General features: G+C 54.8%; 1 long non-coding RNA gene across 2 annotated transcripts; it reads right to left on the bottom strand.

Moving 5' to 3' along the window:
- Window positions 1–1674: 1674 nt before the first annotated feature.
- LOC121819730 (uncharacterized) lies at window positions 1675–10339 on the bottom strand. Of its 2 annotated transcripts, none has more exons than XR_009600948.1 (2): window positions 8554–10339; window positions 1675–7329 (listed from the first exon to the last, which is right to left on the bottom strand). It is a non-coding gene; the product is annotated as an uncharacterized LOC121819730 (long non-coding RNA). The 2 variants fall into 2 exon arrangements; XR_006060072.2 differs by having other exon boundaries at window positions 1675–4401.
- Between the last annotated feature and the right edge of the window lie 1894 nt (window positions 10340–12233).

Raw genomic sequence — 12233 nt, 5'->3', positions numbered from 1 at the left:
TGTCTTCACTTGCTGTAACAGCTATCAAGGGGAACCCTCAGCTCTGTAAACACGCCGTGTTCTAGCCATCGCAGATGTTCTCAGGTCAGCCCAGAAATTAGACACAGGAAAGAAGAAGGAACGTTACCGGAGGCAGAGAGAGACTCTGCAGCTCTAGCAAAGCACGTCTTGAGCACCACAGCGTGCAAAAAGGGGCTTTCTAGCGGAGAGAGCTGTTCAACAAGAGACGCTGCGCAAAAAAAGGCAGTCACAAAGTGGCTAAGGAGGGGATGCGAAGGAGGTCCTGAAGCCCAACAGGTATGGCCTCACGTGTCCATGTGCTGTATAGGACATTAAACAAGAAAAGACAAAGTGTAAAGGAAACAAACTCATGACTCTTCCACGTGCTGCAGAAAGCGCCTTGGATAGAAGTCATGGCACAGAATCATGTACAGACAGCATATTGGCAAGGGTGACGGTGTGGCTTGTGAATGAAGAAGTTATGACTGTTTGTAGAAATTCATGAAGCTGACAGTGGGCTGAGTAGAGGAAGGCCACGTGACTAAAGGTAAAAGGAGGGGCAAACGCAGATGGCCACTAACCTGCCTCTTCCATCTGTTAGAAAGCAACAGTGTTTGCTCACACTTCAGCAGATTACGCTTGATAAACTAACCAGAAACTCAGAGAGAAGGCTGAGGCCCTGATTTTTGCATGTTGCTGGCAAACTGTCATCCTTACTCGAATGGGTGAATTTTAAGGAGGAAAAGTAAGTACTGCAAAGCCAGACTTGCTTCTTCCACCTGCAGCAGATAGCGCAGGGTGCTGGGTCATTTCTAGCATCAGTGTGGGCAGAACTGTGCAGGGGGCGATGCGTGTCCCGTGACTCTGAACCCTGAGACGCTCCTAGTTCCCACCTCCCTCGCCCTCCCACCTCCTGTGATCCCACTTGGCATCACAGGGCACTGCCTCCTCGGTGTGCCAGCCTCTGCACCATCGTGGTGGAATCCCCGGGAGGCGAACAGCAGGAGAAGTTGACGGAGGTCGGGGCAACGTGGACTGAAAGGTGTCCACTGGACTCAGTGACGAGGAGGCCATTCCTGATCTGGCAAGAGCAGTGTTCATAGAACTCTTGTCTAGCTGCGTGAGAGGTGCTGAATGAGTGAGCGGTAAGGATCGAAGCCGGTAGGTATAAGAAACCCGCTTGTTCAAAGAAAGTGTAAGAGGAGGCGCTTAAATTTTAAGCCAAGGACACGTGGGACATGTTCAAGTGTCAGATGTTAATGGAAAGGAGCCAGTCGTAAGAACCAGTTGATGGTTCAGGAGAGGAAGGGAACAGTCAGTAGCACAGGCCCTGAGCCCTGCTGGGGTTTTAAGACCAGGTGGTAAATGGTTCTGGCCTGTTGCTGAGGTCCAGCAAACAAGTGTGAGGAGAGGGTTCTGTCTGCTCCATCTCATTCAAGAAGCTCAAGCATCAGCTTTAAGTAGGACCTTGAACCCTGGAGCCATTAAATCTGGGAGAAATGGCTCATCATCTAACATCATAGGCGAGAAAAGATTCCCTCTGCTCTGACACATACGTAACATTTTCTTAATGTTCTTGGAGGTTCTGTGAGTAACACTATGATAAACCACTCTAACCATTTCTGAAAGCCATTTCCACGTTAGCATTATCCAATTGATTTTCATTATCCTGGGTACTTTTTCTTTCTTCTAAAGATCTATGGCATCCAATCCGCCTTTAATTGTTTTAAAAACAAACCATCTCCAAGCAAGACATTTACAGAAACATAAATTAGTTTGACCCAATCTCAGAGCTCTGTGATTTCAGGAGAGCTCACTGCTGACCAACAAAGGCCCAAGCTAGAGTGAAATACGGGTCAGCATTGCTGTTTAGTTACATCAGGGTTAACAGTTTAATTTTCAAAGAGAAGTGCAGAATATGCAGGTGGGACAGGATCTTCTGGAACCATCCAAATCGGGGCTCTAATTAAACGTTCCCGCATGTTGTTTAAGTCTTGTGAGCTTCGGGTGCTCCTTGCACGTGCGCATGCTAAGTCGTTTCAGTTCAGTTCAGTTCAGTTCAGTCGCTCAGCCGTGTCCGACTCTTTGCGACCCCATAAATCGCAGCACGCCAGGCTTCCCTGTCCATCACCAACTCCCGGAGTTCACTCAGACTCACGTCCATCGAGTCAGTGATGCCATCCAGCCATCCCATCCTCTGTCGTCCCCTTCTCCTCCTGCCCCCAATCCCTCCCAGCATCAGGGTCTTTTCCAATGAGTCAACTCTTCGCATGAGGTGGCCAAAGTACTGGAGCTTCAGCTTTAGCATCATTCCTTCCAAAGAAATCCCAGGGCTGATCTCCTTCAGAATGGACTGGTCGCTTCAGTCGTGTCCAAACCTTGGCGACCCCACGGACTGCAGCCCGCCAGGCTCCTCTGTCCATGGGACGCTCCAGGCAGGAACACTGCAGTGGGCTGCCGTGCCCTCCTCCAGGGTCTTCCCCGCCCAGGGATGGAATCCACGTGTCTTGCATCTCCTGCATTGACAGGAGGGTTCTTTACCGCTAGCGCCACCTGGGAAGCCCCTGGACGCGTCTCACCTCCCCCTGAGAATAAGCCTGTGCAGTGAACAGCCCTCCCTCCACGCAGCCTGGGCAGCTGCACGGGGCCCCGGACTCAGAGCCCTGCCCCGTGTGTCAGTGGGGTTCTCTGCGCCGTGGGTGCAGCCACCCAGCTCTCCTGCTGGGGACTGGCTTCAGCTGTCGCGCGGAGCAACAGCCGTGGGCCGCTGTACTCACGCTTCTGTCGCTCGCCGAGAACCTGCCTTATTGCTGACTGTTCCGTGTTCCACCAGACGTTGATCTCCATGTTTCAAGAGAAGACTTTCCTCCTGACGCTCAGCGAGGCTTTCCTAATTCTTTTAAGAATGCTGTGTTTTTGTGCCTACAAATAATGTCAGAGCTGGGTCCTGTTGCTTTATGGATTCAAACATGACGTAGGCCAGTAGAGAGGACAGTTTCGCTGTATTGCAAATGGCCTGGGCTCCTAAAGCAGGTCCTTCAGAGTGAGTTTGGTCTGATACTAGACTGACTCTCATTGCAAGACGTCTAATTTTCTTAAAGCATTCTGCCAGTTCGTTAGGTAAAATATTCCCAGCTACTGGGTTTGGGAAAGTACTTGGGTGAATCCCGCATGTGTAAACTGTTGCTTTGGTTTGTGCTGTGATGAGCGTCATTGATGGTTTGATCTAAACATGGTCCGTCTATAGCCTCTCAGGTTGGAGACTCAGAAGCTACCTGGCTTGGTGTGAACACGTCATACCAGACCCAGCAAATACTCTTAAGTGCAATTATATTTAGCGCTGAATTTTAGAAACAACTAGATCTGGAGTCTCCTGTAAGCATGGTGGATGAGAGGCAGTCCAGAGGGCTCGGGGCGGATGACTCGGAGGAGCCTAGTACCAGGCCGCCAGAGTCTGTCTCGTTGGTGTCAGCTGGGGCTTCCTCTGAGAAGGACTTGGCTTGCCCTCTAGACATATGGGCAGGGCTGTCCCAAAGAATGCAAAAAGAAAAGCTGTCTTCATTTGGGTTCCTCCTGTAGCTGACCCTGAGGCAAACTTAAATGCAAGGAGGCTATCTGACGGCTGAGACAGGAGGCAGCAGGAAGTGGGGGCGTGCAAGGGAGGAGAAAGAGGCCTGAAGGGGGTGCCCACGCCTGTCATCAGCGGGGGTCAAGGCTCAGCCCTGCCGGCGTCCTGGGGACAGCGTGGCACACACATCAGCCATTCGCCTCGGGGGAGGGCAGCGAGGGCGCCGTGATGCCTGTCCATCAGCTCCCTGTCTTTCCTGGTTGGGGCCGCTTCCTACTGCTCAGGCACTGGCGGCAAGGGGGAAGTGCTCGGGCTGACAGAGGGCAGCTTGTATGCAGGGGAGATGCCAGCGGTGTGCACGGGGTGTGTCTGCACCTCGGGCCCCCAGAGCGATGGGAACCAGGTCCCCACTTGGAGAGAAAAGAGTCTGTCTTAGTCCATTCAGGCTGCTGTGACAAAGTCACCGTACCCTGGGCAGCTTATGGGGCCTCCCTGGGGGCTCAGACGGTAAGGAATCTGCCTACGATGCGGGAGACCCGTGTTCAGTCCCTGGGTTGGGAAGGTCCCCTGGAGAAGAGAAAGGCAACCCACCCCAGTCTTCTTAGCTGGAGAACCCAATGGACACAGGAGCCTGAGCAGTTTTGGAGGTCGGGGGTCCGAGATCGTGGCTCCGACACACGGAGGGTCTAGTGAGGTTCCACTCGCAGGCTGCGGACGGCCAACTTCCCGCCGGGTCTCCAGGGCTGGGGAACTGCAGAGCTGTGCGGGGTCTCTTTTTAATAAGCACTGTTTCCATTCCTGGGAGCTCTACCTCTCAGATTTCAGGATGCAGCCTGTGGGAGGAGACAAACATGCAGACCACGGCACAGAGACCCCGAGGAGGCTGCCTCAGCTGGAGGAAGCTAAGGAGGTGGTGTCTGTCCTCCCCACTTCTCTGTGCCATGGGGCACACGCTAACGTGTCCAAACCTGTTTAAATGAACATACCTCGCTCTGGCAGCTATGTGAAGTGACCGGGGCTCTTACATTGCTGATGGGAATAAGAACTGGTCCAGCCACTTCGGAAGCCAATGAGCAAGTTCTTGCAAAATTAACATACACTTCCCATATGACCCAGCAATCCCACTCCTGAGTTATTACCCAAGAGAAAGAGCTAAACACACACGTCCCCAAAAAGACCGGCAAGGCAGCTTCAGTCACAGTGTCCCCACGCTGGGAAGAACCTAAATGAATAAACCGTGGAATGTCCATTCAGCAAAGCACGTCTCTGCAATCAGAAGACGCGGAATAGTGACAAGGAAGACAGCATGGATGAGTCTTCCAAGCGTTCTTCAGGTGAAAGGACTCAGATGCAAAGCGGCATTCTGAAAAAGGCAAAACCACCGCAGCAGAAGACAGATCAGAGCCTTGCAGTACTGGGGGTGGGCGTGGCGTGGACAGTCCTGTGTGCAGATGTGGCCTTGGTAACCTTGCCGTAGCACACACTGAGGCCTTCAGGGTGGGGTGCGGCGGAGACAGGGCGGGAGAGGCACCAGGTCGGGCCCCGCCTTGGGGGAGCCTGAGAGAGACGGTGAAGGGGCGCCTTTTCTAGAGAGGGTGTGGGGCCCTCTCTCCTCTGTCTGTCTGGACAGTCCCCGCCTTACAGAGCCAGGATGGGAGTGCCCACCACTCGGGAGTCCCCTGAGGCCGTGTGTCCACAAGGCCTCCGACAGGCGGCGGAGCTGGTCTGCCCACCGGGGACCCAGCGCCAGCTCCGCCCTCCCAACTGCCAGTCAGCTCGCCCCCCACCCTGGGAGCCCGCGTCCTTGTGGGGACACGCTCGTTCAGTGATAGATGACATCGTCAGGCTGATTCCGATTGGCTGTGAGCAACGTGGACACTGGCTTGCTGCAGGTCCTTTGCTCTGATTTCCACTCGGGGTCGCTCACGGCATAGACTGAAAACTGGGAAAACAAGATGAACGGAAAGGGAGGCCTCTGGTCAAGAGCGCGGGGTTGCTTCTAGAGCTACGGGCGTCCCAGGCTGCCGTGAGCCGGGAACACAGCCAGAGGTCTCTGTCTCCACTGGCTGTGCCACTGGTCTGCCGCCTGCCTCTGACCTGGGCTTGAGTTGGGGGTGGAAACGTGATGTTCTGTGACAGTGATTGCCAACAGGAAGCATCAGAGAAGGAGCTCATGTAAACAGCAAGGCAATTTTCTTAGAAAGGAGGCACTTTTGGAGAACTTGGTGGAATTCCCAGAGGCTGATTGGATGGGAGCCTGTGCGCGGCGCCTGTGCGCGGCTCTGGGGATGGAAGCCTGAGCGCGGCATCGCATTTCTTATCTGCACCTTCGTGTTGTCCACTCACAACAAGCAGAGAATACAGCTGTGACCTCCTAATGAGCATGCGTTCCTCACGCACTGTAACCCCTCAGTTAGACGCTGCTTCTTATCTATGTAACCTAAATTCAGTTTTGCTGCTTATATGTGTAGGGGGCACGATTTTGAAATGCAAAGAGGCCTTTCCAAATATATAACCCTGTACAATCGCTTTCTTTTGCTGCTTGAGTTAACAGAAAGGAGATCAGTCCTGGGTGTTCATGGGAAGGACTGATGCTGAAGCTGAATCGCCAATCCTTTGGCCACCTGATGCAAAGAGCTGACTCATTGGAAAAGACCCTGATGCTGGGAAAGATGGAAGGCAGGAGAAGGGGACTACAGAGGATGAGATGGCTGGATGGCATCACCGACTCGATGGACACGAGTCTAAGTGAACACCAGGATTTGGTGATGGACTGGGAGGCCTGGCTCACTGCAGTCCATGGGGTCGCAAAGAGTCGGACACGACTGAGCGGCTGAGCTGAACGGATTTGGCTTTCTGCCGGATTTGGGGCTTGCTTTGCTTTGCCTTCCTTTCTCGCAGGCCTTTGGAAGGCGAGGGAGAGCAGGTGTTTAAGGCGGTGCGCGCTGCAGATCCAGGACCCTGGTCTGGCCGCTGCTCTGCCCACTTTGCTCTGTTGGCACGTTTGCAGCTGTCCCCCTGTATGGATGCCAAGGGGGGCTCATCCTTCTCAGCAAGTGCCCGTGAAACGTGGTCGGCAGAGCGGGTGCGTCGTCACCAGAGACAGGCAGGAGGCTTCCTGCAGAGGGGAGAGGAAAGACTTCCCACAGTGCGACAGAGGCTTGCTTTACAAGGAGTGGGGGAGTAGAGAGAGAAGAGAGAGGAGTCGAGGAGTCGGAAGAGCAGCCCTTGAGGGCGGTGAGGCCGGGCACCCGAGGTGCGGCCTCAGGCGCAGCTTGTGTGGGTTACAGCTCCGGGAGCAGCCTTCTCGCCCTCAGTCACCTGTGCTTGAGCGGTGATGCTGCGCCGTCGTCTCTGACTCCTGGCGGCCCCGTTCCGCAGGCAGGAACGCTGGGGTGGGCTGCCGTTCCCTTCTCCAGTGCCTGAGCGTAATTACATAGAAATCTCCCACTACATCTGTGCTAATCAAAAAGCAAAACGTAATCTCCTCATGAAACAGAGTGGATACAGTCTGTGTTCAGACCCACTGTGGGGCCAGTTCCTGCCGAGCAGAGCAGCACTGCCTTCAGGGTCGGCGGCCAGAAACAGTCCTGGGAATTAAGAGGCTGAGAGTGTAGCGGTGGCTGGGGAGTGGCGGCTGAGGAACTGGGGAGGCGAGCGCGCTGCCAGGAGGAGGAGGATAAAGAAGCCCGGGCTGTTTCTTGCATTTTTTCTTCCTTCATAATGACGATCAACAGAGTCACCCCCAAGATAACGAGTCACTTCAAAGAAAGAAACAGATATCTGAGTTTGCAGCTGAATCACTAAAGACTGCAAAGAACCCTCAAAGAAGATGAAACAGTGCTGTATTCGCTGGAGAAGAAGGCATCCTATTCTGGGGCATCGAGGTTGTCAAACTTTACGGAAATGCGGCAACGTATGCAGAGAGTACATGGAGCAGACTTGTCTCAGACAAGTGTCTCCTTGTATTAAAAACACAAACACACTTTATTTTTGTTTCCATTTAAGTTTACTCCGTAGGGCCAGTTCCTTCCCTGCAGCAGGGCGTCACGTGACTTTCCTGAGCATGCTCATGTCAGACAAACCCCCCACAGCGTCTAAGTTTCTGCACTGGAATTATGTAGAGATAATGAGCCCAGTCCCTGAACAATCAAAACTATGACCTTGGCCTAAGGTCGAGGCAGCCCCTGACAGGATGCTCCAAGCAGAGAGCAGACGGGGTCGTGACTGGCCCCTCCTCCCTGAAGGAGCTCTTCTCTGCATTCCCCTCTCAGGAAGGAGAGGTCTCCCCTGTGGCTCTGTGCTGAGGGCCATCCTCTCACACGTGGCCCGGCGCGTATTACTGCTGACTCTTGCAGGGGCTAGAGACCCTCCCTCCGGGACTTCTGCGTCTGGAACCACTACACACAGTGTCTGGAAGGTGGGTGACTTAGTCTCATGATGTGTCCTGAACGTTGGTGGTTCCTGTAGTTTCTTTATCCAGAGGGAGCTCTGCCCCTCCAGTCCAGTTCAGTCAGTTCAGTCGCTCAGTCGTGTCCGACTCTCTGCGACCCCATGGACTGCAGCACGCCAGGCCTCCTGGAGTTTACTCACACTTGTGTCCATTGAGTCGGTGATACCATCCAGCCACCCCATCCTCTGTCGTCCCCTGCCTCTCCAGGTGAAAGTGCCTCTGCCCACGAATCGCAGCTGGCCCCTGGGAGGTCGGGGGGCAGGCACCGTGGGGTGAGGCCTTTCCTTTGCAGCTGCCCCTCCCTGCTCCTTCCCCCCCGAGGAGAAGTCATATTTTGCCCTTTAAATGGAGCAGGCAGACTTAGATGCCAGGCCACTGTGACTTCCTGCAGCCCTCAAACTGCAGGGGAAAGCATGGCCCCCTCTGATGAAAGCCCGGCACCCTGGCTTTCAGTTGAGCAGGGTGTGGGAAGGAACCACCACTTCGGGCTCTTGGGCTGAGCTGGGGCTCAGAAGCTTCCTTCAGATCTTACCTCCAACAAAACGCTTCACATGCACAGCCGCGGAAGCCTTTGCTTTTAAACCCATCCAGCTTTTCCAAGACCGTCTCCTTTACCAAAGTCAGCTGATTGCAGAATTTAATTAAATCTCCAAATGTCTTCATTGCAGCACCTAGATAGCGTTTGATTGTCTAACGCTTGACTGTAGCGAGAGTCCTTACTTCAAGGTCCTTGTGAAGCTGAATCACTGAAGCGTCTGGTGCGTGGGAGTCAAGCGCTCACTGTCATAACGGTTACTTACCAGCTCTGTGGCTTTGGGCAAACCGTGTAATTGGTCTGAGCCTTGACTTCCTCATGGTAAAATGAAATCCCCAGGATAGAAACTCACAGATGTTTCTCTCTTTTTAAAAAAAACAAAAAGTTGATTATTTTTAATTGGAGGATATTTGCGGCACAGCATTTGTTGGTTTCTGCCGCACATCAGCATGAATCAGCCGTCAGCATACACACGTCCCTCCCTCACCGCCCCCTCCCGCCCTGGGTTGCAGCAGAGAGCCGCCGTGAGCTCCCTGCGTCACACGGCAGCCCCCAGGCTCTCTCTCTCACGCCTGTTAGTGCGTAAGCTTCCGGGCCGCTCTCTCCATTCACCCCCGTCTCCTTCCTGCCCCTCCCGCGCCCGCAGGTCTGACCGCTGTGTCTGCATCTCCACCGCTGCCCTGCAAGTAGGACCGTCAGTACCATCTTTCTAGATTCGGTATATATATGCATTAACGTACAATATTTGTGTTTCTCTTTCTGACTTACTTTACTGAGTATAATAAGCCCCAGGTTCATCCACCTCGTTAGCGCTGACTCACATGCGCTCCTTTTTTATGGCTGAGTGGCGTTCCATTGTGCAGGCGCACCGCAGCCTCCTTATGCGTTCATCTGTCGGTGGATGTCTAGGCTGCTTGTAAGTCCTGGCTGGTGTAAACAGTGCTGCACTGAACATTGGGGTACACGTGACCTTTGGAATCGTGCTTTTCTCAGAGTATATGTCCCATCGTGGGACTGCTGGGCCTTTCGGGAGTCTGGGCTTCCCAGGTGGCTCTAGTGGTAGAGAACCCACCTGCCCAGGCAGGAGACACGAGATGCAGGTTCAATCCCCAGGTCAGGAAGATCCCCTGGAGGAGGGTGGGAAGATCCCCTGGAGGAGGGTGGGAAGATCCCCTGGAGAAGGAAATGGCAACCCACTCCAGTATTCCTGCCTGGAGAATCTCATGAACAGAGGAGCCTGGCGGGCTACAGTCCAGGGGTCGAAAAGAGTGGGACGCGACTGAACTGACTTAGCGCACACACACGCGGTATTTTTCTACGGAATCTCTGGGCTGGTTTCCACCGTGCAGAGGCTGCCCTGGAGGCCCTGGGTCCGCCGCAGGAGGACAGGGGTGGAGGCGGCACAGCTGTGTGGGTCAGGAGGCCCGGGCAGCACCAGCTGCGCAGGGGAGCGGGTGCCCACAGCACAGCCGCCTCTAGGGCTTTCTCCAGCCCCTGGCAGCTCTGCCCCACTGGGTCGAGGGCAGGGGGGGCAGGGCCGCTCGCATCACAGGAACCCTGGCGCCTCGGGCCCAGGAGCCGTGGCTCTGTTAGCGCCCTCTCTCTAGCCTCTGCCGGCTGGTGTGCAGAAGGCCTCTATTTGTTGGTGCAGCAGCGCTCAGACCCACCCCCGGGCGGGGGTCCTTCCCTCGTGCTTGGCACCTCAGGCACTTACAGGGCCACTCTCTGGGGTCTCTGCTGGTCGGCTGCCACGCTGGCGTTGGGAGAGGGGGCTATGGCGATGCTCCACCCTCTGCGCATGACTCAGCCTGTGACCTTGCCTCCCTGGCTGCCCAGCTCTGCTCCACAGACGTTCCCCACCGAGACCTCCCCCTCACGTCCCCTCGGGCCGTCTCTCTCCTCTCTTCCACAGTCAGCAGCAGACCTCACCCTGGGGTTGCTCCCCCGTCCCCAAGCTCCAGCGCCCCGCCACCACACCTCCCTGGGGACTGGTGGCCCTGTCCTGGGTGCGCAGGGCTGAGGCAGGGACTGCCGTGTGGTTCTCAATCCACCCAGGGTCACAGGTCAGCCCCTGCACTCTCAACGGCCCCCTGCCTCCCCTCTGCCCTAAACGACAGCCCCCCACGGGGATCCGACCCCTGCATCAGTTCCCCCAGGCCCCGCAGGGTTCTGCACGGATCTGCAGACTCCTTTCTGTGCCAGGGACTCCTGCCCGCTCTCAGCGGGTGTTCTGCCAGAGCCTCTGCATCTGGAGACTACTCCTTGTGCGCCCACGAAGCGGTGGGCTCCACGTCCACCTACTCTGCTTTCTGCCTCCTTCTCTCTTCTCTTCGGTTCAGTTCAGTCGCTCAGTCGTGTCCGACTCTTTGCGATCCCATGGACTGCAGCACGCCAGGCCTCCCTGTCCATCACCAACTCCCGGAGTTTACTCAAACTCATGTTCATTGAGTCAGCGATGCCACCCAACCATCTCATCTTCTTGTCCCCTTCTCCTCCCTCCTTCAGTCTTTCCCAGCATCAGGGTCTTTTCAAGTGAGTCAGCTCTTCGCATGAGGTGGCCAAAGTATTGGAGCTTTAGCCTCAGCATCTGTCCTTCCAATGAACACCCAGGACTGATTTCCTTTAGGATGGACTGGTTGGACCTCCTTGCAGTCCAAGGGACTCTCAAGAGTCTTCTCCAACACCACAGTTCAAAAGCATTGATTCTTCAGCACCTGCACGAAGGGAGCAGAATCTACGCCAGCTGAGTTGGTGGCGGAGGCAGGGAGGGAAGCAAACGGGAGTGAAGTTGGGGGAAGGAAACTGGAGTGAAGGTGGGGAAGGAAACGGGACAGAGCCGCTGTAGGAGGAAGAGTGGAAACAGTGGGAAGATCCCTCTGTCCACCGGACCGTGAAACTCTGTCGCGAAGAAGCGATTTCAAACAGTGCAGAGCAGACGAGCCTGGGGCTCCTTTCCCCCAGCTCCGAGGAGCCCTGGTGCCTAGGCATCCTGGTCTGACCCTGAGAGACTCTTGTCAGACGTGACGATAAAAGCCCAGCTCTTCTGCACAGTAGACTCATCCAGGCGACTCTTTGAGCACCTACTAGAGCCAGGCCTGGGCACCTACTCCGGGACATGACAAATGCAGGGGAAGCTGGCTCCGATTCCTCCATATCAGGAAACCCTTGAACAATCACTTTTACTCTTTCTTAGCATCATCTCCACAAAAAGGGCTATTTCCATTTGAGGGTCCTGAGTTAAATGCCAGTCTAGGGGACTCAGGACAGTTGAGGCAAGCACTCAAAAGTTCCCACTCCCACCCAACTTGGAGGTGCTTTCAACCTTGCAGCAGCACCTCCTGGGGCTTCATAACAGAGACTGTGTCAGACTCTGAAGGACAAAGCGATTCTGCTCCTTCAGAAAGCGATGTGTTCCCTGAGAAAAGCTGAGGTGCTTGGCCCTAGGGATTTTCATCTTTAAGCAAATGCCCTTGTCAGAAGGAAAGGTGAAACTAGGGCTAAGGCAACTGTGAAGGGCCAGGAGGGAAGGACAAGCAGAGTGTCTCGTGCACAGACCCTAGAGACAGTCTATTAAAGATGGTGCCATGCGAGAATGTTCTTCTTACCACCTCCAGGCAAGACAGGGTGGATTTCTGATATTTGAAGAGTAGCTGCAAAAGGGTGTCAGTTCCTGTTCT

This window comes from Ovis aries, chromosome 5 (assembly GCF_016772045.2).
Source record: "Ovis aries strain OAR_USU_Benz2616 breed Rambouillet chromosome 5, ARS-UI_Ramb_v3.0, whole genome shotgun sequence".
Classification (NCBI taxonomy): domain Eukaryota; kingdom Metazoa; phylum Chordata; class Mammalia; order Artiodactyla; family Bovidae; genus Ovis; species Ovis aries.
Note: the sequence above shows the minus strand (reverse complement) of the source record. Positions and strands in the feature narration are given on the sequence as shown.